The sequence below is a fragment of the Pelobates fuscus genome, chromosome 7 (assembly GCF_036172605.1).
Source record: "Pelobates fuscus isolate aPelFus1 chromosome 7, aPelFus1.pri, whole genome shotgun sequence".
In the NCBI taxonomy this organism is placed as follows: domain Eukaryota; kingdom Metazoa; phylum Chordata; class Amphibia; order Anura; family Pelobatidae; genus Pelobates; species Pelobates fuscus.
In genome coordinates, this window is record NC_086323.1 from 165496096 (window position 1) to 165523427 (window position 27332).

Sequence of the window (27332 nt, forward strand, 5' to 3'; positions counted from 1 at the left end):
GCTTCTCCTGGTTGGCGTTCGGCTATACGAACTAGCGGCCACTCAGGGGAGCATTCGTTAATGATTTCCCTTGCGGTTTCAGAACGTTCTAATGAGCGGTCTAATGGGAAATCAGGGTGTTCCCTGTTCAGGAGAGGAATGGGTTTCGTTCGTATGAGATCTCCTGAACGGGGACATGAGAAATACACAAAATATATAACAGATACATGGAGAAAACACAGAAAACAAGGGGGAAACACACAGATAAGCAGTGGGCATGGTACTTAGTGACAGTGGTCCGTCACAATAGTAAATATATTTGAACTAGCTATTGGAATAGACATTTACCACTGAAATGAAATAACATCTCTAGACTAGATTTTTTTTAGTAATTTCTTAGTTTATTTTAACTGAGACACTATGGGACTTTATTTTTGTAATGCTTCCGGAGACTAGATGAATAAATGTATTTCCATTTAAAGCAATTGGATTTCTTCAATTCCTATTCCCTGTCTTCTGCTGTTTTCTTTCTAAGGCTCATTAACATAAATATAAATTGAGTTGATTAAAACTCCACTGAAGAGAAAATTAAGAAAACCTCTGCAGTAATCATGGAGTGATAAGAGGAATTACAAAACACTCCTGTGGATTTTAAACTATAATCCATAAATACCACTGAATAAATATCTAAAGGTACAGCAGCTGTTTTTCGCAACTAAAATTAGGTATATGTACAGCGGTTCATCATCTCTAAATGAGGCCTTTCAACTCCAGAAAAGTCACAGCTGAATTTGCTCATTTTCAAAAACTGTTTTTCACTGACTGAAACTGTTACATTTTTCTCATATATAAAAGTGAACTGTTTACCCTAAGTAACATATACAAGAGCAGGTGGCAAAATTCCCCTTAAGAAAAAACACATTTTACTGTTTATATGATCTCAGTGCATTAGATAAGAATGGAAAATTGCTTATAAAAATAGCCATTTTAATGCTGCTCATTTCTTTTTCCGACATTTCGAGATTTAAAGTGACACATACCTAAAAGTCAGATTCATATTTCAAAGGAAATGTGTTAGAAGCATCTTATTGGATAGTCTACAAAACACATTACTCTTTTTGCTGATGAAGAAACCTCTAATTCCCTCATAATGTTGAATAATCACAAATTTTATTGCTCTGGAGTGAAGGTAGTAAACTAATTTACATCATATAGTGACGCAAATTTTGTTCCTTTAGATGTTTGTAATACAATCATTTACATCAAATTTTGCAGTGCATTTTGTTGCTGGGGGGTATGCTTGATTCCCAAGCCAGCTCTCAAGACACCCCACCAGTTCAGAATTTAGATATTTCCCAGTTCTGTTCTAGGGGAATAAACTAACAAAATCGGAACGTAGGTTACTGCGTTCAAAGTTCCTCTCTGCCTGAGTTCCTGTTCCTGCGCAGAGTGGCTTATAATGGCAGCAAGTTGCAAAATGTGTGTGCACAGTGAGTACATGTTGTGAAAGACCATAGCTGTGCTCAGAGTTTGTCACATTCGCCAACGGTTCTGTCCTGGAGTTTAGTCTGCCTGTTATAGTGCCTGTGGCTGCTGCACCGCAGTCTGCATCCTCTGTACCTCGATTCACAGCCAGGAAGCTCAGAGTGATTGCTCCAGCATTCCAAGATGGCAGCTGCTGCCTGAGGAGACTGGTCTACAGGTCAAAGGTTAAAGGAGGTGTGGCTGAGGGGCGCAGCCAGGGACAATGATTCATCCAAGATGGGGAGTCCCACAAGTCAGTCACATTGACCTCAGGTAACCCCTCCTACAGGTGAGACCAGGTTATGTGATTAAGCCACTCCTTTAAAAGCAGAGCACACCTTTCAGCCACACCTTTCATCCAGTGTTTGGCTGTTTTGTTGCCTGCCTCAGAACTCCTAGCGTTTGTTTCCCTGTGTTTCCTGTCCTTGCAGGTTTCCTGACTTTGCCTGCTCTTTTGTGTTATTTTTATTAAAGCTCCCATGCAATCATTGACCAGTCAGAATCCTGTTCTCAACCTCAGGATCTCTGTGGAACGTGCTTGTAAGGGAAAGCTGTTACTGCACCTGAATTCCAGGACTGAGCACGACCCCAGTGGGTTGCTACATAGTTGCAACAGAGTAAATGCAGGGTTGGTGGCTTGCACTAGATTTGTGTATGGCAGAAAGAATTGGTTCAGCCAAAATAAAATAAGAAACATATGATTCCTGTTTGTTCAATACTGATACAATTCTTGGTGGTCCTGAGGGTACTGCAGGCCGGCCCATAGCTGGTTTAGTGGTGGAGTACATGGTCTGCGCCTCCATTGTCTCTTATCTCATATATAAAAGTGTTGCACTAGAGCAGGCATAGGCAACCTTGGGCACTCCAGGTGTTTTGGACTACATCTTCTATGATGCTTTGCCAGCATTATGGGTGTAAGTGCATTATGGGGGTCATAGTCCACAGCATCTGGAATGCTATAGTCTTCGTGTCCCTAGTTGGATTCCTAGTTTCCATATCCCACTCTGTGTCAAAACAAAATAAAGGATTTTACTTCTCTCCAGCATCCAGTCTTTCTTGGTGCAGCTGTGGAGGTATGCCTCCAGGATGACAGTGCAATCCAATGCTCCTCATAGAGATGCTGGGAAGGACCCAGAGGGCTTGGAGGCGTGGCTTGAAGTTGTACATCCAAGCTTTCTAATTATAAAAAATAGTTATTTTGGGCCACTAAGGAGGGGGAAACTAGTGAAGGCACTATAACTACTTCATTTATTGTAGTGAGTTCTTTTACAGGGGTCTGCACCCTCCAAAGGTGCCTTCTCTGTCTCTCCTGCTGCTTTATCGCCAATACTGCCCTGCTGCATGACCAATATTTGTTACTTATGATCCGACTAATTTTATTCTACAACTGACAAAATGAAAATAAAAAAACATTTATAGAAAAAAAATAAGGCAATTGAGAACAGTTGGGGTAACAATATACTGCAAACAATACAGTTCCTAGCAGAATATCAAGAGGGCAAAACTGTCCAAATACTGTATTTCAGCATATTCAGCTCACAGTGCTATCCTGCAAGACTGTATAGTATCTATAACATTAATGATAAGTTTCTTAATGAAATAAAAGCATTGTATTCCTTCCAAACGGAACAATTACCTTCATTTAAACATTTCTGAGGAGAAATTGTATATATTTTAATTGAGTTTCATAATAAAAAGCACATGTAATAAAAATCTAATCAAAACAAATACTGAAATAATTTGAACATTTTTACCAATTTAAAGCTTCTACCTCAGTTTTTATTAGCAATAATATAGCCGCCAGATTATTTTCAAAATTCATGACCTTTGAGTGTGGTATATTATTTCAGAGCTGATAGGCCACCCTCACATAGAATTTGGCTAACCCTTTAAACATCAAAGTTACTGCTTGGCTACCAGCCGTAGACCATGACAGACTGGCATGGGGCCCAAGAGTTGACAGCCTGGCTGCAGGCCCCAATCCCTAACTGACAGACTTTCCTGCACAGGTCTGATAAATAAGATTTGGCAAGTCACGTAGTGCACTGATTGACTGACTGAGTACGCATCTATCAGAAAAATGTATAACAACCTCCTTAAGCCCCTGATGAGTGGCACTCAGCCAGAATTAGGATCAGCTCCATTTCCACACCTCTCATACCTTTACTCAAATGCACTTTGCTCTATTATTTAAAAACATGTTGCAGTTTATAGATTTTTTTTTTTTTTTCAATACACTCCTATTTCTATGAAATACGTTTTTTTGGTGAAGATGTCTGTATATGTGTATATATAAAAGTTTTATATATAAATTCTATACCCTTATATTATATATTATATTTAAGTACAGACATTTAGAATCAATACATGTAATCTTCAGGGATTATTTTGGAATTTAGAGTACAATCCATCCTTTAAAATAAAGCCCTAAAGTAATTTAGGTCTCACTATTTCAAGTATATGTTGATAAATATGATTTCAAAGAGTATACATTCCTGCTTGGTTTAGCCTTTGAAATTATAATAACTTCTGACAGTTTATCATAATCCCTTTGTGAATAAGCAGAGGTAACAAGAAGCACCAGCTTTAGAAGAGATATTACTGCATTAATAAATGGGTGTTTCTCTGCTCTAATTTAGTGTGTTTTGGGATTAGAATATGCTTAGTTACAAAACTTGAAAGTTAAGGGAATGAAGTTACCTTAAAGGGGACTGTCACTTCTCTGGACAATATTGAATAATTGATTAAAAACCTTCATCTTTTTTTCATGAGAAGCTCCATTTTCTTTAAAATTATATAAAATATTTATGGTAGGAGTAACAAAAATGAATCTACTCCCACAGATTCTGTATATATTTTAAACACTAGCTATCGTTATCCCCGTGTCCTTCTTTACTACTCTTTGATCTTTAGTGATCAAATATATCTATTTTTATATATATATGAGGAAGAAGAAGCCTCATCTGAAGTACACTTACCTCACCTTTCGGAAATACAGATTAGGTCTGTCCTTCCCATATACTAGGATAATTTACCAGGTTAGCCATTTGATATGAGCAGTACAGTGGGCTAAGGAAGGGGTTCTATCGACTTAAACCAGGCTTCCCCAAACTCCGGCCCTTCAGATGTTGCTGAACTACAACTCCCATGATTCTATGAATCCTTGGAGTTGTAGTTCAGCAACATCTGGAGGGTCGGAGTTTGGGGAAGCCTGGTTTAAGTCAATAGAACCCCTTCTTCGGGAAGCCTGGTTTAAGTCGATAGAACCCCTTCCTATGAATCATGGGAGTTGTAGTTCAGCAACATCTGGAGGGTCGGAGTTTGGGGAAGCCTGACTTAAACTAACAATACATGTATGAATAATAAACCTCCATAAGTGGAACTTCCGTTGATCCAGTTCTTGTGGCCTTTCCACCGAGTTGTTTTAATTGATTTCAATGCACTCACAGCATAGCTACCTAAAACATATTAATAGGGAGGCACATGTAAAACCGATGATTTATTGACCACAAAATGGTGCATTTAGAACCATTACAATGTTCAGTGGTGAGACATATTTCTAAGGAATCACTTATATGATAATAACGGCAGTCGGTGTCTGTTGCAGCTTCCCTTGGACTGCCTCGTACTGAGAGCACAGTCCAGCTATGGGCATCTAAGAAGAGATGCTCTTTAGAGAACCTTTACACCCCATTAGGTTTATAGAGTACGACCTACCGAAACGGCGGTACATTGGTGTTGTGGCAGGCTTATGCAATATATGGTCTCATGCCGTAACTAAATTCCCATTATTTTAAGGTGTTTTTAAGAACTATTACAATGTTGTGAGCTTTGAGACTGGTGTTTAGTTGAGTGAATGAGTTCACTGGATTTGATTTGTTGCCATGGGACACAATGAAATTATTTATGGCTAACCTTCCAGTGGTAGGCATTCAAAGCTGTAAAGGACTTCTCTAACATACAACAACTGGTGGTCTTTTCTCAGTTACTTATTCAACAACTTCAACGTTCCCACACTGACCTGTTTTTAGAGTTGCAGTCTTTGATGACAAAAGCCGGTGGAAGAATCTTAAGATCTGATGCATTCCTGATTCTACATGCAGAATTTCCGCATTTTCTCTGCCAGCTGTTTCCTTTCCTGCCAAACAGTACCTAAAGCTACACATATTGGACAGAGTATTATAAATTGCCAAATGACCTTGAATTATGCATATTTTATATTTTCTGAACTGAAATAAAAATGTTGGAGACATCATGTCTTTCCCTACACTGATCCTGTTCATTTTCATTGCAAGAAAGAATAATAACCACAATATATGTAATATGTGAAAACTACTTATGTAAAAATAGGTACACCTCTTAAAAATGTGTTCCCTCAAAAGCACCAACAAATTAAGAGTATGTAAAAATGTGCAGGAATGCTAAACATATAAACACCCAATAATAGTCTAATATGAGGTGATACAAAATATATGTAAACAATACAACCTGTGTGTAATTGCTGGACACTGGAGGACAACTGAATTCCCACTTTAGCAAGAAGTGGAGATTCAGTTGATACACCAATTGATGATGGAGAGGGTTTTGTGGATTCAGGCAAAAAACTCTACTCTGCTGGGTTCATACCTTGATAAGTTAGGCCACGGCAGATGATGACAAAAGTAATAAAGTAAAGGCAAATGCAAAGGTATAAAACGAGCATCCCCCCACCCTCCCCGATTGACAGCAGAGAGTGGGAGGGAGGTGGGTGGGACTTTAATTATTTCTAATAAAATATATAAAGTATTGCATGTTACAATTTTTGTATGTATTAATATGTAAAGTGACACAAAAGGATTTTAAATGCATTAATATTGTATTAAACTTGATAAAGAAAATAATAAAATAAACAAACAAACAAAAAAAAAATCCATCCACCTGGGAATCCACACTGTGCGTCAGCCTAGATGCTACCTGAGTTCCTTGGCGTCAAGGTTCATCTTCTCCTGTATCCTATCCAGAATCCGTCCAACATCTATTCAAATTACCTAGGTGGTGCAATGCATTGCCCAAGGGGATGGAGTCTCTAAAGGATCAAAATACATATGGACACCTAATGTATACATATGAAGTAAGAGAGGGATCACTTTAAATGCCTGAGAGAGTTTAAAACCAAACAAAAAAACTATACATGTAAAAAATGAGAAAAAAATATAAGAGAAAATTTGAAAAATGTGAACAAAAAATATGAATAACATTGAATGCAACTGAAAAATATATAAAATACAGATAAAAAAATAAAAGATGAGGCGGAGCTAGCGGAGGAGCAGAGAGGACGCGTTCTCCAGGAGCTCCGTACCAGATACCGCACAAACTTGCTTTTCTGGTCTAACAGGCGAAATTACCCGGGCACTCCAACCCTCACCAGACACGGGAAGCAAAGATGGGTCGGAAACACAAAAAAACAAAAGCCGACAAGGACCCTACCACCCACGATATCGGGGAACTTCTCCGGCGCTCGCAAAAGACCGCATGGGACAAAATGGCGGCAGGTGAGGAAGATTACTCCTATTCTTCAAATGACTTCTCCATAGACCCCGGGGAAGGCGCAGCATATGTCCCACCACCCACTTCAAAGCCCCAGTGCACCCCTACAGAAGAGCCAGTTACTGCCTCTGTACTTAAAAGCATGCTGGCAGAACGCAGAACAAATATAGCGGCCGACATGGCCTGCATTAAAGTGGCAATAGAGGAGGTCACCACCAGGGTCACAAAGCTGGAAACCACATCAAACACCCAGGAATCCAGGATAGAGACCCTGGAACAAGCACTAACAGAAATAAGACAGCAGCAACAGGCATCCAACGACCGAATAAATACATTAGAAGACCAGCAAAGACATTACAACGTAAAGATCTGCGGTATCCCGGACTCTATAAACACCACTGACCTACCGCACTTTATCAGATGCCTGCTGGCGGATCTACTACCACCTAAACAGGCAAAAGCAGTACGACTAGATGGCATGTTCCGCCTACCAAAGCCTGCAACAGCGCCGTCCACGGCACACACAGACCTAATACTTCGCTTTCAGACTTTGCAGGACAGAGCCTTCCTAATGGCGGCTGCACGCGGCAGAACACCTCTGTCATTTGAGGGAGCCACGCTGTCCATATTCCCGGACCTGACCAAAAGCACTATGGGGTGGCGCAAGGCCCTGCAACCCCTGCTACTCCAGTACAAATGGGGGTCTCCGAATATGATTACCTTTACTCATCATGTAGCTACTCTGAACTGGACTTACACCTACGCAATGCAGGTCTGTTGCCGCCCGCTCACATGGAGGGGTCAGACCTCACCCGAGTGGGCCCAACTACCCTGGCCAAATTCATCCCAGGAGCTCCCATCCGTCTAACGCACCAACGAAAGACCCCCTGAGGGACTACCATGAAGAAAAAATACAGCCACAACCCTCAGAGACTGCAGATACAGCAAATCTCCAGGAGGTGACATCCAAACCAAGATGGTTCCGCTCTACTCCACGGAGGTGAAGGGAGTTGACAGGAGCTGCTGTAAAGGTAAGTAACAGCTCGCTGCCAGCCCCCCCCCCCCCCTGCACAGCCCATGCCACTGGACCACCAGGGATTAAGATAGCCCCCCCTCCCTGACCAGGTAACAAGCAGGGAGGGGGGACAAAAATACATTAAAAAAAAAAAATATTTAAAAAATAAAAATTTAAATATAAAAAAATGAAAAAATTTAAATAATAAAAATGCCCCCCCCCCCACTTGGTTCACACACACTACACAAACACGCACACTCTGCATCCACATTAACACACACACTCTGCATTATATACACACAGAGTGAGTGTGTATATAATGCAGAGTGTGTGTATATATAATGCAGAGTGTTTGTGTGTGTGTGTATATAATGCACACACTCTGCATTATATACACACACTCATATAAGCACACACTCTGCATTATATATACACACACTCATACAAACACACGCTCTGCATTATATACACACACACTCTGCATTATATGCAAACACACACTCATACAAAAACACACTCTGCATTATATATATATACACACACACATTGCATCATATACAGGATTATGTTCCAGGATCTTACCTAGGTAAAATCTGACAAAATTATAAAAATCACAGAATTTCATAGCCCCAAGTTTTACCCTCGACTTATCCACGAGGCATAGCATATTTCACAATTGTTGGTCACTAAACTCCACTCGACTTATACACGAGATCGACTTATACACGAGTATATATGATAAATAAAAATGAAAAAAAAAAATGTGTATTGTTGATTTCCATGTTTTTCTGATATGGTATATTGTGTAAAGGTGGCACGGTCACCTCCCCCTGAAAATTTATAATTCATAAAGATAGAATCGTCAATAAATACTCATTTTGACTGTGTTGGAATTCCACTGGTACTACTTTGTTTCTGTATATTTCCTCCGCCCACAACTACTAGACACCAAGCGGAGCTCCTGCCTTTTAGAAGTGTCAAGTCTCGTGGGATTCTCCAAAGATCTCAATGCTGTACTCTCGCGGTTGCTGAGGAGGTACTGCCAGAAGAATATGGCCATGCCAGCGATGGACAGGTTCAGGTAAGTAGAACTCACCTTTACTTGCCCCCCAGCGGTGATGTCACCTTCTGGGATCTTTGAAAACTCTACACCCAGACGGTGACTGTGCCGTTTTAGTGCTTTGATTTGCTCTTATTTTTTCAAATGGCCTTGTTCCAATCTGTGGCAAATGTTTTTTCAGTTCACTTTTACAAGGTCAACCCAGATCTTCAAAATATGCTTTATCATAGGGTTATGTATTGTCTTATAACAATATTTAATACTGCCATTAATTTAAGAGTTATGCTTAGGATGCATTAAATTCTAATTAGCACCCTTTTGAACTCATGACTCACGAGAATGAGCATATCAGCAAAATATCATATTTATAAATAGATGGAAAGATAGTTTCTCAATTTTATCTTCGCTGTCATTTCTCCAAATCACACAAAATATAAATCAAAGATTCAATCAAAATTTGCTGCACATTTTCTGAAGTTGTTGAAATAATCCAGATCCATTATGTCTTATTTTTTATACATGCAAATGATGGCATGATAATTTGATTAGTTTAATTCTGTCACGATTCTGGGAACCAAACATGCTAACACACACACAGAGAAAAGGTGCAGTACCGGACCTTAGAGTGGCCGGGCTAAGCACACAAAGAATAGTCAGGAAACAAGCCGAGTAAGGGGAACCAGAAGACAGAATAACGAGAGACAAGCCGAGGTCAAAGGGTAGGAGAAAGTCGCAAAGTCGGATACACAAGCCAGAGAGTACGTAACCAGAGAGAAACACAAGTTCAGTAGCAATACTCGCAAGCAAAGACGACAACAGGGCACAGAGAGACAGGAAAGGTAAGTATTTAAACCTATTGATTAATTCTGATTACATAATTTCCAATCAGAATTAACAATCACACGTGGGAGATATTTATACCTCCCACTGTGATTGAAGCACTGTGCCTTTAACGCCGGGTCAGGTGGCTGACCCCGGCGTTTATAAAACTGGGCGGTCTCCCAGCGTGCAGCGTCATGCATGCTGCCGCTGGGGGACGGAGAGGAAGATGCGGGCGGCATCCGAGGCTGGGAGGATGCCGCCCGCCGAGCGTAGGCCGGGAAGGGGACCGCGGACAGCTGGAGGGTGAGTGCCACGAGCGGACTGAAGCCTCCCCTCGCAGCCGCCCGCGGGATCCTGACAAATTCTACCGTAGCAAATATAAGTGCTTATAAGAAGCAAATAACAGGGTTATTCACTAAAGTCCAAATGGCCCCTTCTAAATAATTTTTATTACTGACCAAATGGTATGCGAATGGAAATTTAAATATGCAACCGAATGTCTAAAAAACAAACCAAACACTCAAAGTACTTACCTTATCCAGGGTCCTCAACTCGAGCTGCGCGCTCTTCCCTCCTGGGCGGGCCGTGTGCACTGACCGCAATGAGCTGTCACCTGGCCCGCCAAAGCACTAGGAACGCGGCTCGCGTCACGAGTGCGCTCTTAAAAGGGGCAGTGGGAGCTAAAATTAGATTCAGGCTCCCATGGGCCCACGTCATTCCTACCCCCCCACACATGTATGTTTTGGGGGAAAGGGCATGACGTGGGCTATTCAAATGTTAGTTAGGTTATTTAAACTTCCCAAGCCCTATCCACTTTGCCCTATCGTGGTTTCTGTTTCAGTACCCTTTAGTGCGTTCCTTGATCTATTGTGTTTATTCTGATATTGACCTTGGCTTTGTATCTGACTCTGAATGTTACCCTTTCCTGTCTTGTTTGCCCATCTGACTGATTACTGTGTACCTGACTCTGGCTAGTTCTTGTTTTTACTGTCTCTCCAATACCTTGATGGTTCCGCTCTACTCCACGGAGGTGAAGGGAGTTGACAGGAGCTGCTGTAAAGGTAAGTAACAGCTCGCTGCCAGCCCCCCCCCCCCCCTGCACAGCCCATGCCACTGGACCACCAGGGATTAAGATAGCCCCCCCTCCCTGACCAGGTAACAAGCAGGGAGGGGGGACAAAAATACATAAAAAAAAAAAAATATTTAAAAAATAAAAATTTAAATATAAAAAAATGAAAAAATTTAAATAATAAAAATGCCCCCCCCCCCCACTTGGTTCACACACACTACACAAACACGCACACTCTGCATCCACATTAACACACACACTCTGCATTATATACACACAGAGTGAGTGTGTATATAATGCAGAGTGTGTGTATATATAATGCAGAGTGTTTGTGTGTGTGTGTATATAATGCACACACTCTGCATTATATACACACACTCATATAAGCACACACTCTGCATTATATATACACACACTCATACAAACACACGCTCTGCATTATATACACACACACTCTGCATTATATGCAAACACACACTCATACAAAAACACACTCTGCATTATATATATATACACACACACATTGCATCATATACAGGATTATGTTCCAGGATCTTACCTAGGTAAAATCTGACAAAATTATAAAAATCACAGAATTTCATAGCCCCAAGTTTTACCCTCGACTTATCCACGAGGCATAGCATATTTCACAATTGTTGGTCACTAAACTCCACTCGACTTATACACGAGATCGACTTATACACGAGTATATATGATAAATAAAAATGAAAAAAAAAATGTGTATTGTTGATTTCCATGTTTTTCTGATATGGTATATTGTGTAAAGGTGGCACGGTCACCTCCCCCTGAAAATTTATAATTCATAAAAATAGAATCGTCAATAAATACTCATTTTGACTGTGTTGGAATTCCACTGGTACTACTTTGTTTCTGTATATTTCCTCCGCCCACAACTACTAGACACCAAGCGGAGCTCCTGCCTTTTAGAAGTGTCAAGTCTCGTGGGATTCTCCAAAGATCTCAATGCTGTACTCTCGCGGTTGCTGAGGAGGTACTGCCAGAAGAATATGGCCATGCCAGCGATGGACAGGTTCAGGTAAGTAGAACTCACCTTTACTTGCCCCCCAGCGGTGATGTCACCTTCTGGGATCTTTGAAAACTCTACACCCAGACGGTGACTGTGCCGTTTTAGTGCTTTGATTTGCTCTTATTTTTTCAACTTTTTGTATTAAAAGATGCTCATTTTCCACCATACCTTCTTCATTTTTAAATATACCGTTAAGGGTCTAGTAATGCTTTAATAATGCCGTTATGCTTAAACTGGATAGCCAGTCTTACACACAATGCATACTGTTTTCTGTAGCAATAGCATGTAGATGGCAGATTTGGTAGCAATACTATTAATATTACTATGTATTTGCTTCTTTTCTTCACATCCCTGTCTCTGAGTTTTATTTATTATTATTTAGCGATAATACTTCCTTCGTGAACCTACTATTAAAAAGCAAATTACAAAAGGATTTTTTAATGTGGCCTTGAATTTTGAGAAGCAACTTCAGCCTTTAAATAAAGGAGCTCCTATACTTTAAATGAGTGTCATTTTCAGTAGCCTCTATAAAGATTGACCAACCTCCCACCTAACCATAAACTTCCTCCACAGTGGCAATCTTATTTACATTGCCATTAACAATGATCGAATGCCACTGAGTTCTTCTTAACAAAGAATTTTAATTGCCTTGCTATAACAACATCGACATTCAAAATGTGCTGTTTAGACAATATTTTAAGTGTATACAAGCTTTTTCATGTTGCATTTTTGGCCTTGTTCCAATCTGTGGCAAATGTTTTTTCAGTTCACTTTTACAAGGTCAACCCAGATCTTCAAAATATGCTTTATCATAGGGTTATGTATTGTCTTATAACAATATTTAATACTGCCATTAATTTAAGAGTTATGCTTAGGATGCATTAAATTCTAATTAGCACCCTTTTGAACTCATGACTCACGAGAATGACTTTATAGTCTACTGTGAGAAGAGTTAAGTCTAATCTCTGTTAAGATCACCTGAGGTTTATTTGCTTACAGTAGCCATTTCTGTATACTTTAACCCATCAATAATTATCTGTCACTTTACACCCACATTTTTCACTAAAACAATGCTGTGCAAGATCTTGTGTCTGAGTGTAAATCTCTAAAGCTGCTGATTTTGAAATCCAAATGCAACATCTTAGTTTTTACCAAAAGAATAAACATTATTTGTGTGAATCTCACAATATGAAAAGGTGCACAGCCTCACTCTTGCCTATTTTCTGAGCATATCAGCAAAATATCATATTTATAAATAGATGGAAAGATAGTTTCTCAATTTTATCTTTGCTGTCATTTCTCCAAATCACACAAAATATAAATCAAAGATTCAATCAAAATTTGCTGCACATTTTCTGAAGTTGTTGAAATAATCCAGATCCATTATGTCTTATTTTTTATACATGCAAATGATGGCATGATAATTTGATTAGTTTAATTCTGTCACGATTCTGGGAACCAAACATGCTAACACACACACAGAGAAAAGGTGCAGTACCGGACCTTAGAGTGGCCGGGCTAAGCACACAAAGAATAGTCAGGAAACAAGCCGAGTAAGGGGAACCAGAAGACAGAATAACGAGAGACAAGCCGAGGTCAAAGGGTAGGAGAAAGTCGCAAAGTCGGATACACAAGCCAGAGAGTACGTAACCAGAGAGAAACACAAGTTCAGTAGCAATACTCGCAAGCAAAGACGACAACAGGGCACAGAGAGACAGGAAAGGTAAGTATTTAAACCTATTGATTAATTCTGATTACATAATTTCCAATCAGAATTAACAATCACACGTGGGAGATATTTATACCTCCCACTGTGATTGAAGCACTGTGCCTTTAACGCCGGGTCAGGTGGCTGACCCCGGCGTTTATAAAACTGGGCGGTCTCCCAGCGTGCAGCGTCATGCATGCTGCCGCTGGGGGACGGAGAGGAAGATGCGGGCGGCATCCGAGGCTGGGAGGATGCCGCCCGCCGAGCGTAGGCCGGGAAGGGGACCGCGGACAGCTGGAGGGTGAGTGCCACCAGCGGACTGAAGCCTCCCCTCGCAGCCGCCCGCGGGATCCTGACAAATTCTACCTTAGCAAATATAAGTGCTTATAAGAAGCAAATAACAGGGTTATTCACTAAAGTCCAAATGGCCCCTTCTAAATAATTTTTATTACTGACCAAATGGTATGCGAATGGAAATTTAAATATGCAACCGAATGTCTAAAAAACAAACCAAACACTCAAAGTACTTACCTTATCCGGGGGCCGGCCAGGGTCCTCAACTCGAGCTGCGCGCTCTTCCCTCCTGGGCGGGCCGTGTGCACTGACCGCAATGAGCTGTCACGCGGCCCGCCAAAGCACAAGGAACGCGGCTCGCGTCACGAGTGCGCTCTTAAAAGGGGCAGTGGGAGCTAAAATTAGATTCAGGCTCCCATGGGCCCGCGTCATTCCTACCCCCCCACACATGTATGTTTTGGGGGAAAGGGCATGACGTGGGCTATTCAAATGTTAGTTAGGTTATTTAAACTTCCCAAGCCCTATCCACTTTGCCCTATCGTGGTTTCTGTTTCAGTACCCTTTAGTGCGTTCCTTGATCTATTGTGTTTATTCTGATATTGACCTTGGCTTTGTATCTGACTCTGAATGTTACCCTTTCCTGTCTTGTTTGCCCGTCTGACTGATTACTGTGTACCTGACTCTGGCTAGTTCTTGTTTTTACTGTCTCTCCAATACCTTGACCTCGGCTCGTCTCTGATTACACTTTTTCTCTGTCTAACGTTTAGTCCGGTCATTCTAAGGCCCGGTAACATTATTTCCTAGTCTTGTCCCTAGCTATCCTAAATTCTGCGGGTTGGGTTATTACACCGTGACACTATAGTCAGTAGGAGTATTACAACAGATGTATTACAACAGATATCCTTTCCTTTATTTCCTGTCTTTCTAGGTTTTCCTTGGCTCTCCAAAACTAATCCTGTGATAGATTGGTAAAAAGCTTGAGTGATCCTTGTATGAATGGGTGTGCCTTATTAATGTTCCTACTATGGAACCTTTATCGGATCTTTATGAGGATTTAAAATCAGTGTTCAAATCAGAAAGAAGCAGATAAACTCAGGGGCGTACCTAGAGCATTTGGCACCCGGGGCGGGTCCTATTTTTGGCAACCCCCCCCCTCAACTTTAAATGTAAAAAACAACCAAAATGTTTTAATGTATTTAGCACTGAGCAGTGTTTGTGTGTGAATGTATGCATGTTTTTGTATGGAGTATGAGTGAGTGAATGGAAGGGTGTGTGTGTTTGTATGTAGTGTTGGTGTTTGAATGCAAGCATGCATTTGTGTGTTGTGTGGTATTTGAATGCAGTGATGTGGTTATATATAATGGTATGGTTTGTATGTAGTGTTGACGTTAAAATGCATGAGTGTATTTGTGTGTAGTGTTGGCGAGATTTTGAGATGTCTGCACATATACACATACACGGACATACACACATGCAGATACATATACACACACGCAGAAACACTGTGCTCTGCATGCTGGCATCTGACAACACATTTGCATATAATTCACATTAGCCACCCAGATTTCTTGTTGTGGGCTTGCTGACACCTCTTAACTTTGATCGTTGTTTAGCAGATAACTTCCCTATTTGCTATCCTTATGTGAGCTTGCCATATTTAAGGACACCAAATAAGGGAACTATCTGCTAAACAGCACCCTCATTTGGTATCTTTAAATATGGAAATCTCGCATACGGGCACCAATTCAGGGAATTATCTACTAAACAGCTAAAGGATCAAAATTAAAAACGCCCTTTTCTTATTTTCAGTTGTTTAGTAGATAAATCCCTTATTTGTTATCCTTATATTAGATTGCAATATTTAAGGACACCAAATAAGGGAGCTATCTACTAAACACATACACAGAGATACACACAATCACAGATATACACAAACACAATCACAGACCCACACACATACAATCACAGACACACAATCATTACATACATACACACATTTAATAAATAAGAGGTCCACCCAGCCTCCCTACCCTACCGTGCTCTAGAAGGGCTGGAGTGGATCCTCAGTCCCTGGTGGTCAGTGGTTGCTGCTGGGATCTCTGTGCTCTTCCTGCACAGGCCCCTCGCACGCCCTGTAATGACGCTGAGGCCGCGATGACAACATATCCCGGCTGCCGTCTCACTGCAGGGCAAAGACCGTCAGACACAGTCAGATGCACACAGTCCCACACACAGTCACTCACACACAGTTACAGGCAGACAGTCAAACACACAGTCACAGGCAGACAGTCACACACACGCGCACGCAATCACAGGCAGATAGTCACACATACACACACAGTCACAGACAGTCACACACACACACAAGCCCAGGCAGACAGTCACACATACACACTGTCACAGACAGTCACACACAATCACAGGCAGACAGTCACACACACACACACACACACGTAGACAATCACACATACATACACACACAGTCACACACACACACACACACACACACACACACAGGCAGACAATCACACATACACACACAGTCACAGTCACACACACACACACACACACACACAGGCAGATGGTCTTACACACACACAAACACACGCACAGGCAGATGGTATTGCACACACACACACACACACACACGCAGACAATCACACACACACACACAGGCAGACAATCACACACACACAGTCACACACACACACACACACACACACCATCACAGGCAGACAGTCTCTCTCTCTCACACACACACACACACAGGCAGACAGTCACCAAATAAGGGAGCTATCTACTGAACACATACACAGAGATACACACAATCACACACATAATCACAGATATACACAAACACAATCATAGGCAGACAGTCACACATACACACAGTCACAGACAGTCACACACACGCAGAGTCACTCAGACAATCACAGGCAGACAGTCACTCACACAGTCACATACAGCACACACACGGTCAAAGACAGTCACACACAGTCACACAGACAATCACTCACACAGTCACATACAGCACACACACAGTCACACAATCACACACAGTCACACAGGCAATCACAGGCAGACATTCACACACACACAGGCAATCACACACACACACACACACACACAAAGACACTCACAATCACAGTTACACACAGCACACACTCTCTCACTTACAGTAAGCTTGGGCTGGAGGAGGAGTGGATTCAGTCCCTCTGGCTCCTGTGCTGTAGTTGGGGAAGCAGGGACTCCTTCCTGCTTCCCCTTGGTGTGCAGCAGTAAGAGGCTTCATTTAGCTCCGCCCCCGCATCCGGCTTGGCTCCGCCCCCACGGCCGTTCTAGCTCCGCCCCCAACTCGCCGTGCAGCCAGATCTCCAGCTCCTGCTCCCAGCCCCTGCTTGTGAGCTGTGTCGGCTGCCCGGCTCCCCTGCTGCTATGGCACCCGGTGCAGCCACATAGCTCACTGAATAGCAAGCCTGGCCAGACCTGGTGGCACCCCCCTGCCTGATGGCACCCGGGGCGGACCGCCCCCCCTTAGTACGCCACTGGATAAACTTTCCCTGCATCGTCCCTATGACTGCGCTGCTGATCTACTCCCTGGGATGATGCCGCCAAAAGGTTCTGTCTATCCCATATTTGCTGAAGATAATATGGTACTAGAAGAGTACATAAAGGATAATCTAAAAAGGTTTTATTAAAGTCCTCTCCCCCAGCTTGTGCCAGATTATTTTAGTTTCAAAGAAACAGTGAAATCTTAGACCTTGTATAGATTTTTGTGGATTAAATAAAATTACCATACGCAATTCTTACCCTATACCTTTAATAACTGAATTATTCAATAGGTTAAAAGGGTCATCTATTTTTACCAAGCTTGATCTAAGAAAGGCTTACAACTTTTAACGGCTCTTAACTTCAGATATTGACATTACGAATATACCTTCATGCCCTTTGGTTTCTTTAACCCCTTAAGGACACATGACATGTGTGACATGTCATGATTCCCTTTTATTCCAGAAGTTTGGTCCTTAAGGGGTTAATGCACCAGTGATGCTCCAAGATTTTAAAATCAATGTATTGACATGAGTTTGTAATAGTTTATTTAGATGACATCTTGATTTATTCTAAGAACCTAGGGACCCATCATAAATATGTGAGGCAAGCCCTTTTCAAGTTACTGGAAAATTATTAATATTGTAAACTCAAAAAATGTCTATTTGACAAGAAAGAGGTACACTTTTTGGGATGTATAATTTCCAGTACAGGATTTCAAATGGATCCTAAAAAATGCAAAACTAGTGGATTAAAAGTAACTAACTGGTGTGTGAGTGTCGTTGGGTTACGCACTAATATCTGTTTTCTCTTTGTCATTATCTTACGCCATTTAGTACATCTCACTGACGAAACCGGTCGGTATACAAGCGCTTCCAGCGGTATCATGCAGCCTGGATTTACTTCTATTTGAGGAGAACCTACACCCTGCTGTCCTTTGTTGACATCACATCTTCAAGGAAGGACTCCAACCAGGACTGATGCTGAGTGACCACTGCGGTATATGGTAGAAAGGTTTTTGGACCTTCTGATATGGCTTTTGTACTTTATGTTTGTGAGTGCAATATTATTCCCCCTTTTTTTATTTATTTTTTATTATTATTTGTGTGTGGTTTTACACTATGTTGTTTTTTATGTTTTTTTTATTGAAGTGATTAAATATCAAGAAGATTTTATCTTTATCTGGATTGTATAAGATGACTATTTTAACCATCATTGACAGATTTTTGAAAATGGTTTATAGAAACATAGAATGTGACGTCAGGTAAGAACCATTCGACCCATCTAGTCTGCCCAATTTTCTAAATACTTGCATTAGTTCCTTGCCTTATCTTATAGCTAGGATAGCCTTATGCCTATTCCACACATGCTTAAACTCCTTCACTGTGTTAACCTCTTAAGCTGGAAGACTATTCCATGCATCCACTACCCTCTCAGTAAAGTAATACTTCTTGATATTATTTATAAACCTTTGCCCCTCTAATTTAAGACTATGTCCTCTTGTTGTGTCTTTTAAATATAGTCTTCTCCTTTACGGTGTTGATTCCCTTTATGTATTTAAATGTTTCAATCATATCCCCCTGTCTCGTCTTTCCTCCAAGCTATACATGTTAAGATCCTTTAACCTTTCCTTGTAAGTTTTATCCTGTAATCCATGAACCAGTTTATATCTATACCAAATTTACCAACCTCTTCTGAATTAACCACAGTTTTTATTAGAGGGGTTGTTCAGTGATATGGACTACCCAGAGACATTGTTTCTGATAGAGGTTCTCAATTTATCTCCCATTTCTGGAAGACTAATTGTAGTCTATTAGGTGTCCAATTGAGTTTTTCTTCCTCTTGTCACCCACAATCTAATAGTACTGCAGAAAGAATGAGCCAAACTCTAGAACAATTCTTGTGTTGTTTCATTTCTGATAAGAAAACTGGGTCAGTGTCCCTTAACTGATCCCCCTATTTTCTGTGTATACAGTTGTGCTCAAAAGTTTGCACACCCTGGCAGACAATGATTTAAGAAGTGGAAACTTCAGGGATCTCTTGATACCAAGCCAAGGTCAGGTAGACCAAGAACGATTTCAGTCACAACTGAGAGAAGGATTGCTCAAGATACAAAGAAAAACCCACAGGTAACCTCAGAAGAAATACAGGCTGCTCTGGAGAAAGACGGTGTGGTTGTTTCAAGGAGCACAATATGACTATATTTGAAAAAAATGAAAGAAGCCTTTACTGTGCCAATCCCACAAAAAATCCCAGTTACAATATGCCCGACAACACCTTGACATGCTCCCAGCTTCTGGCACACTGTAATTTGGCCTATAGTGAAAAGAATACCATCCCCACTGTGAAGCATGGTGGTGGCTCACTGATGGTTTTTTTTTGGGGGGGGGGGGGTGATCTCTAAAGGCACGGGGAAGCTTGTGAAAATTAATTACTAGATGAATGCAACATGTTATCAGAAAATAGTGGCAATTTGCATTCTTCTGCATGAAGGCTGCGCATGGGACGCCTTTTCAGCATGACAGTGACCCTAAGCACAAGGCCAAATTGACCCGTCAGTGGTTACAGCAGAAAAAGCTGAAGGTTCTGGAGTGGCCATCAGAGTCTCCTGACAATAATATCATCGAGTCACCCTGGGGAGATCTCAAACATGCCGTTCATGCAAAACGACCAAAGACTTTGCATGACCTGGAGGCATTTTGCCAAGACAAATGGGCAGCTATACCACCTGCAAGAATTGGGGGCCTCGTAGAAAACTATTACAAAAAACTGCATGCTGTCATTGATGCTAAAGGGGGCAATACACAGTATTAATAACTAAGGATATGCAGACTTTTGAACAGGGGTCATTTATTTTTTTCTTTTGTGGCTAAGTTTTGTTTTATGATTGTGCCATTCTGTTATAACCCACAGTTAAGTATGCATTCCATTAGAAATAAAAGAAATGTGTTTTGCCTGCTCACACGTTTTCTTTAAAAATGGTACATATATTTACAATTCTCTAAGGGTATGCAAACTTTAGAGCACAACTGTATTCATTCATCAATAAATACATTCTGTATTTTTTTTTATATACTAAGGGGAGAAATATAAGTGGTATATTTATTTTTATCAGATTGACTCACATACTACTAGCCAACCAATTATTATGTTGTTTGTGTCACCAATTATTGTTGTGCTTGTATTCCTATAGTGTTCTTTTAAAGTAAATATATGGGTTTAGGGTTAGGTTTAGGGTCTATGCCAGTTTTAGTGCTGGCGTGGACTGATGTGAACTAACTTGTGTTAGATTCACCTAGTTTACAATTGACAATAAATTATACAAGTAATAATAAATATTTATAAATATTTGGTCATATCGACCAAATTCTGAGTGGATTTGGCTTTAGTAAATATAAGAAATGCAATTCTGAACAAAATTGGACATTTTCACAGAATTTTGGCAGTTTGGAAATAATCCAGTCTTCAGTCAATTACCCTGTTATCATGTAAAGCATATAATTAACAAAATTAGAGATATGTGGTACTTTAAAAACTAAGCAGAAATTCCCTTGCTCATTGGTTCTCTTAAACCATTACCAATCTGCACCTACTGTCTACGGTTGCTACGGCATATAATACATTGTTGAAACCTATCAATTAATATTTAGCCACAGTAACAGGTAAAGGGGGCTAAATAGAAACACACTAGCAGGACACCAATTACAGTATATAGCACAACAGGATACAATAAAAGATAATAAATTGTTCATATCATTAGGAAAATTCCCCAATTTTAAATAAATAGATCTCCCTTGAAACTAGCATTTTTTTTAATTATTTGCTTTTCTGTTTTTTAGAACTTTAACCATTTGCATATTTGAAGAATAGTCTAGTATTGTAAGGTTCTCTATCTTAGGCAAGCATTTTAATGTTGGCATTCATGGTGAATTATGCACGGTGGCTCGGTATTACACACAACAGTCTAGGCATTAAAATTGTGCCATGATTTTAACAGCGGAAAATCTTAAAATATTTTTGTGGGAAAAACTTGCTACATGCATTATCCAATAATACCAAATCTGTTCCATATATGTGGCAGTTTTGTGCTGAAATCTATCTTCCTTCTCTTAACCCACTTTTGAATTTTCCCCTTTGCCAATTGGCCTGCATTGTGCTTTGCTCACTCCATGCTGCCAGAGGTGCGAACACAGAATATTCGACCAACTCTGACACCCATTCTCACATCTGTTTATCTCACTTACTAGAGATCTAAGTTACTTGCGGAGAATTGAATATTCTGCCATTCATCAGTAATTTGACTACCGGTAGAAAAATAAAGACATTTTGAATCTTAGCAACTATTTTAAATCTTGATACAGAATAGGCAAAACAAAAATGATGAGTTTAAGGTAATACGTGTTAACACCATTGTTGCAAACCTTCAAGGCCAGGAAGCATGTTATGTAAAATGTTATGTAAAAATATATATATATATATTTTTTTTTAAATTCATTTTGTTTCCAAGTATAATTGCTTTAGTGATGTCATGCTTGGATTTAATCAGATGATTTTATTTTAGTCACTCCAGATGTTGTGGTCTACATCTCCCTTTATGCTTTGCCAGCATTATGGCTACAAGAGCATTATGGGAAATGTAGTCCATAACATCTGGAGTGCGGAAGGTTGCATTCCCTTATGTAGCCTAAATGTGTTGGAGGACTTACTGTCGGTGGTAACATTTGTCTGTTCTATCTCACTCTTGCCATTTTTGCCTTTCAGATGTAAAAGTTTTATTTTTTTTTGTTTTATAAAATCTGTTCGTTCCTGTTTAAGTAAACCACTTACTAAGGATTCTTCATTATTTAGCTCCTACATGTACCCTGCTCTGACTTTTGCTGCTGTGCCAGTACAACTCTGCTAGATTGCAATATTTGGGTTATAGGATGTGAGTAGAAGCTACAAGGATGGCCATGTACACTGGAGCTGTGGATGGTATGGAAGTTGCTATGTCTGTTCTCACAAATGACCTGGTATGGACGTTCAGAATGACACATGAAACATTTTCTCAGGGAAAGAGGCTTGCTGGACAAGCCTCTACCAGCAGCCAATGTAGAAAGAATCCAATGGGAGAAAAAGGACATAAGAACAAGAGCTAAGATCTCCAATTATGTGAGTAACACTGATTTATGTCACATTAAAAACTTTAAAGGCCACTAAAGTCCCCCAGGCCACTTCATCTTAATGAAGTGGCCTGTGTGCAGAGGTCCTGTAATTGAAACCATGCAGTATAAAACTTTGCAGTTTTTAAGAAACAAAGCAATGATTCATGGGGAAGCTGGACATGCTCATCAGTACACATGCTCCTCTTTGAGGAGCACTGAATAAGACATTGTCAGGCATCACAGGAGGAAAGTGAGAGGTAAGCAGAGATAATCAGTAAAATTTGACTAAATCATTAATTTTTGAAAATTGTATATGTCAAACGGGGTTGTCCTGTTTTTACACAGGAACATTAAATTATTCCTTTAACCCCATAATAAAAATGAAATAAATAAAATAATAATAATAAAAAAAAAAAATTAACCCGGCCCTCTCCCTCCCTCCCCCTCAATATGTACATACTCAGTCGCCGCTGTTCCCCCGCTGGCGATCGGTGTTCTTCTTGTATGGGGGGACTGTCTGACAGCCCAGACAGTCCATCCTCTGCAAATTAGGACCCTCAGGGGCCATGTGATCGCTCTGAAAGAGCGGTCACATGGCCGCAATAGGTGTCCATGCAGTGTTGCCAGCAGGGGGACTGCCTGAACAGGTGAAAAAATAAATAGAAATAAATAAATAAATAACGTTAATAAATTTAAAAACACTAATATTTGTGTTCAGCAAAGTCTCCCGAGTATAACAGTACCCCCATGCATAGGTTTTACAGTGTTTTTGAAAGTTACAGGGTCAAATATAAGGCATTTTTTCATGTTGAAATTTGCCAGATTGGTTATGTTGCATTTGAGAGCGTATGGTAGCCCAAGAATAAGAATTACCCCCATGATAGCATACCATTTGCAAAAGAAGACAACCCAAGGTATTGCAAATGGGTATGATCAGTCTTTTTTACCAGACAGTTATTGACAGACACTGGCCAAAGATAGCGTTCATAATAGTTTTTTGCATTTTTAACACACAAACAAATATAAATACTTACTTTGGCCAGTGTTTGTGGCTACTAAAAAAGACTGGTCATACCACATATTGAATACCCTGGGTTGTCTACTTTTTAAAAATATATCGTTAGATGGGGGTAAATTACATTGGCTGGCTTAATATTTTTTCCATATACGACATGGGTGCATGTAAAAATTCCAAGTTGGAAAACTGGAACGCGTACCCTACAAATAAGGTCTTTTAGCCCCCAGCGAATCCAACACACCTATACATGTGTGGTATCACTGTACTCGGAAGATGTTGCTGAACACATATTGGGGTGTTCTTTGGCAGTAACCCTTAACGTTCTCAGTACATGTATTCTTAAATTACTATGTGTGTCAAAAAAATCACCAATTATTATTTATTTTTTAAAATTTGGCATAGATTGGTGGTAAAATGGTTGCATGAAAAGAGTAAACACACCCTTAGGTTTAATACCTTAGGTTGTCTTCTTTTAAAGAATATATACATGTGAAGGGTTATTTAGGGATTCCTGACAGATATCAGTGTTACAATGTAAAGCAGGAGAAGCAGATGTGAGATGAGTTTAACTTATTATTTTATGTTTAACAAAGGAACCCTGAATCTAAAAAGCAAAGGAACACTCTCAAAATAATTTTCTAATGTGGGAATTGTCAGGAAATCAAAGTACATTTCTATAACTGAAAATCAAAAGTTCTCAAATTGAGCTATGCTTCCAGTTTAGCTATTTTAATTGAAAATTTGAAACTCACTCTGAATGCATTTTAAATTTCTAACCATTCTTACTTTAGTGTATAACTATGTCTAAAGTTATACATATATTTACAGTTGTAATCAAAATTGTTCAACTGCCAAAATCAGGTTTATTGTCAACATTTACAGACTTTTAGCTGTTTGCAATGAACAAATCAGAAAAAGCAAGAAATAGCTCAACATCATGAATGCTTCAAGTTGTTTCCCCAAATTCAACAGAAAATGCAACTTATAATGACTTATCCAGTCTTAAAATATTCAACCCCTTAACCACTTAAGGACCAAACTTCTGGAATAAAAGGGAATCATGACATGTCACACATGTCATGTGTCCTTAAGGGGTTAAATAGAATCCTCAACAACGGCACATATATGTACAACAGGTGTTGTCTCAAGCACACCTGATGCAACTAACCAAGGGCTTCATTAGTTGCACCAGATAGGCTTGAGTTGGAACGTTTGTCACGTTTGATTGCATGTTAGAAATCTGGCTAAGTCAATAGAATGGTCCACAAAGTTAAGAGAAGATATCATCGCCCTTCACAAAAAAAGGAACTGGATACAAAAAGATAGAGAAGGCATTTGTTATTAGAGACACCATTGGAAGCATAATTTGCAAGTTCAAAGTTGAAGAAACAGTGGTTACACTATCTGGACGGGACAGAAAATGGAAGCTATAGACAGATTTCTAATAATGCAGGTTGTGAAAAACCCTTGAGTGACTGCAAAATACTTACAACAAGACTTGGTGGCAACAGATACTGAGGTTTCAGGGACCACAGTAATCCACAAACTAAATGCAGAATGTTTCCATGCCAAAATTCCAAGACGAACAGACTACTGACCCAAAAGCACAAGAAAAATCAACTCCAATATGCACAAAATCATATAAATAAGCCACAGAAGTTCTGGGATTCTGTTCTGTGGAGCGATGAAGCAAAACTGGAACTTTCAGCTCAATGGATCAGCGGCATGTCTGAAGGAAGAAGAATAAAGTATTTGCTGAACATAACACTCTTCCTACAGTTAAGCATGGTGGTGGCTTGGTGATGCTTTGGGACTGCTTTGCATCCTCTGGCCGGGCAGTCTTTCCCCATTGGCACGCTGGGCAGTTGCCCAGGGGGCCCCACCGCCCAGCGTGCCAAGGCCGACAGGGGAAATCCTTTGATCTCCACTGCCGGCCCATGGAAAGTCGGACGCGTTTTCTTCCGGTTGGTGCTCTCGGGCCGTTGGGGAGATCAAAGAGGGTAGAGACCGTGGGAGGACCCGGAGACAGGAGGAGGGACATGGGAGGAGATCGTTCCTCCCACGAGCATGCTGTGTGGAGTGTTGCTGCGCATTACCAGAGGAGCTGCAGGCTATAGATCACCACCACCAGACCACCAGGGCAGTGGGACATGAAGATTTCATTAATAATGCACATTTATTATTTTAAAAAAACAAAACAAGAAAATCTTTGCTTCATGCACCCCTCACACTCTGCAACACACACACACCACTCACCCCTCACATACAGCAATACAGCACCTCTCACACACACACACACCACGAACCCCTCATGTACAGCCAGTGGTGTATTTTGGATTGGTGCTGCCCTAGGCATGACGGAACTCGGGCACCCATAATTTAAATTTACCTGCCCTTTCCTGTCTAGGCCACACTTCTTCTTGTTGACTAACACACATTTTGACTGACTGACCGGAATATGACGTCACAAATCAGCGATCCCTTGCCGCCCGCCTGGACTTGAACTGGCCGCCTGCCCCAGGGTGGCCCAGAGTTGGCCAGCTGGCCACATTCTGGGCCCCTTTAAAATGAGGCAAACAAGGCATTATCCTGGGCATTTGGGGGCGGCGGTTTTTGCCTACCGCTGGAAAGTGCCGCCCAAGGCAAATGCCTTGTTTGCGTAGCGGTAAACACAGCCCTGCGTACAGCACCTTACACACACACAGCACCTCTCACACACAGCACCTTTCACACACACAGAACCCTTTACACACAGCATCCTTCACACACATAGCACTTCTCACACAGAACCCTCCACATGCACACACACACACACAGCACCCTTCACACACAGCACCTCTCTCACACACACACAACCCTCACACACAGCACCCCTCCACACAAACACATACACTGCACCTCTCACTGCAGTCTGTGTGTATACAGCAGTCTGTGTGTGTATGTGTGTGACTTCAGCAGTCTGTATGTATTCAGCAGTCTGTCTGTGTGTATTCAGCAGCCTGTGTGTATTCAGCAGTCTCTGTGTGTGTGTGTATTCAGCAGACTGTGTATGTATTTAGCTGTCTTTCTGTGTGTACTCAGCAGTCTGTGTGTGTACTCAGCAGTCTGTGGGCATGTATTCAGCAGTTGGTTTACATGTATTCAGCAGTCTGTGTGTGCATGTGTCTCGCAGTCTGTGCGTATCTATTGTATGTATCTATTGCATTTGTTGGAGATCCCAATAGATATAAGCTTAGTTTTATTAGTTTTATTGATAATTTAAATTTTTATTCCTGTTAGTTCTTGTGTACGTAGGGCCCCAGTGCACTTTGCCTGGGGGCCCATAATGCTGTTAATATGGCACTGTCCTCTGGCACTAGAAATCTGCAGCATGTGGAAGGCAAGATGGATTTATTGAATTATCAAGACATCCTAGGAGAAAACGTCATGCCGTCTGTGAGAAAGCCGAAGCTTGGGCATCCTTGACCTTCCAACAAGACAAAGATCGCAAGCATACTTCAAATTCCACAAAATCTTGGTTGCAGAAGAAGTCCTGGAAAATTTTACAGTTTCCATCATGGTCACATGACTTGAATC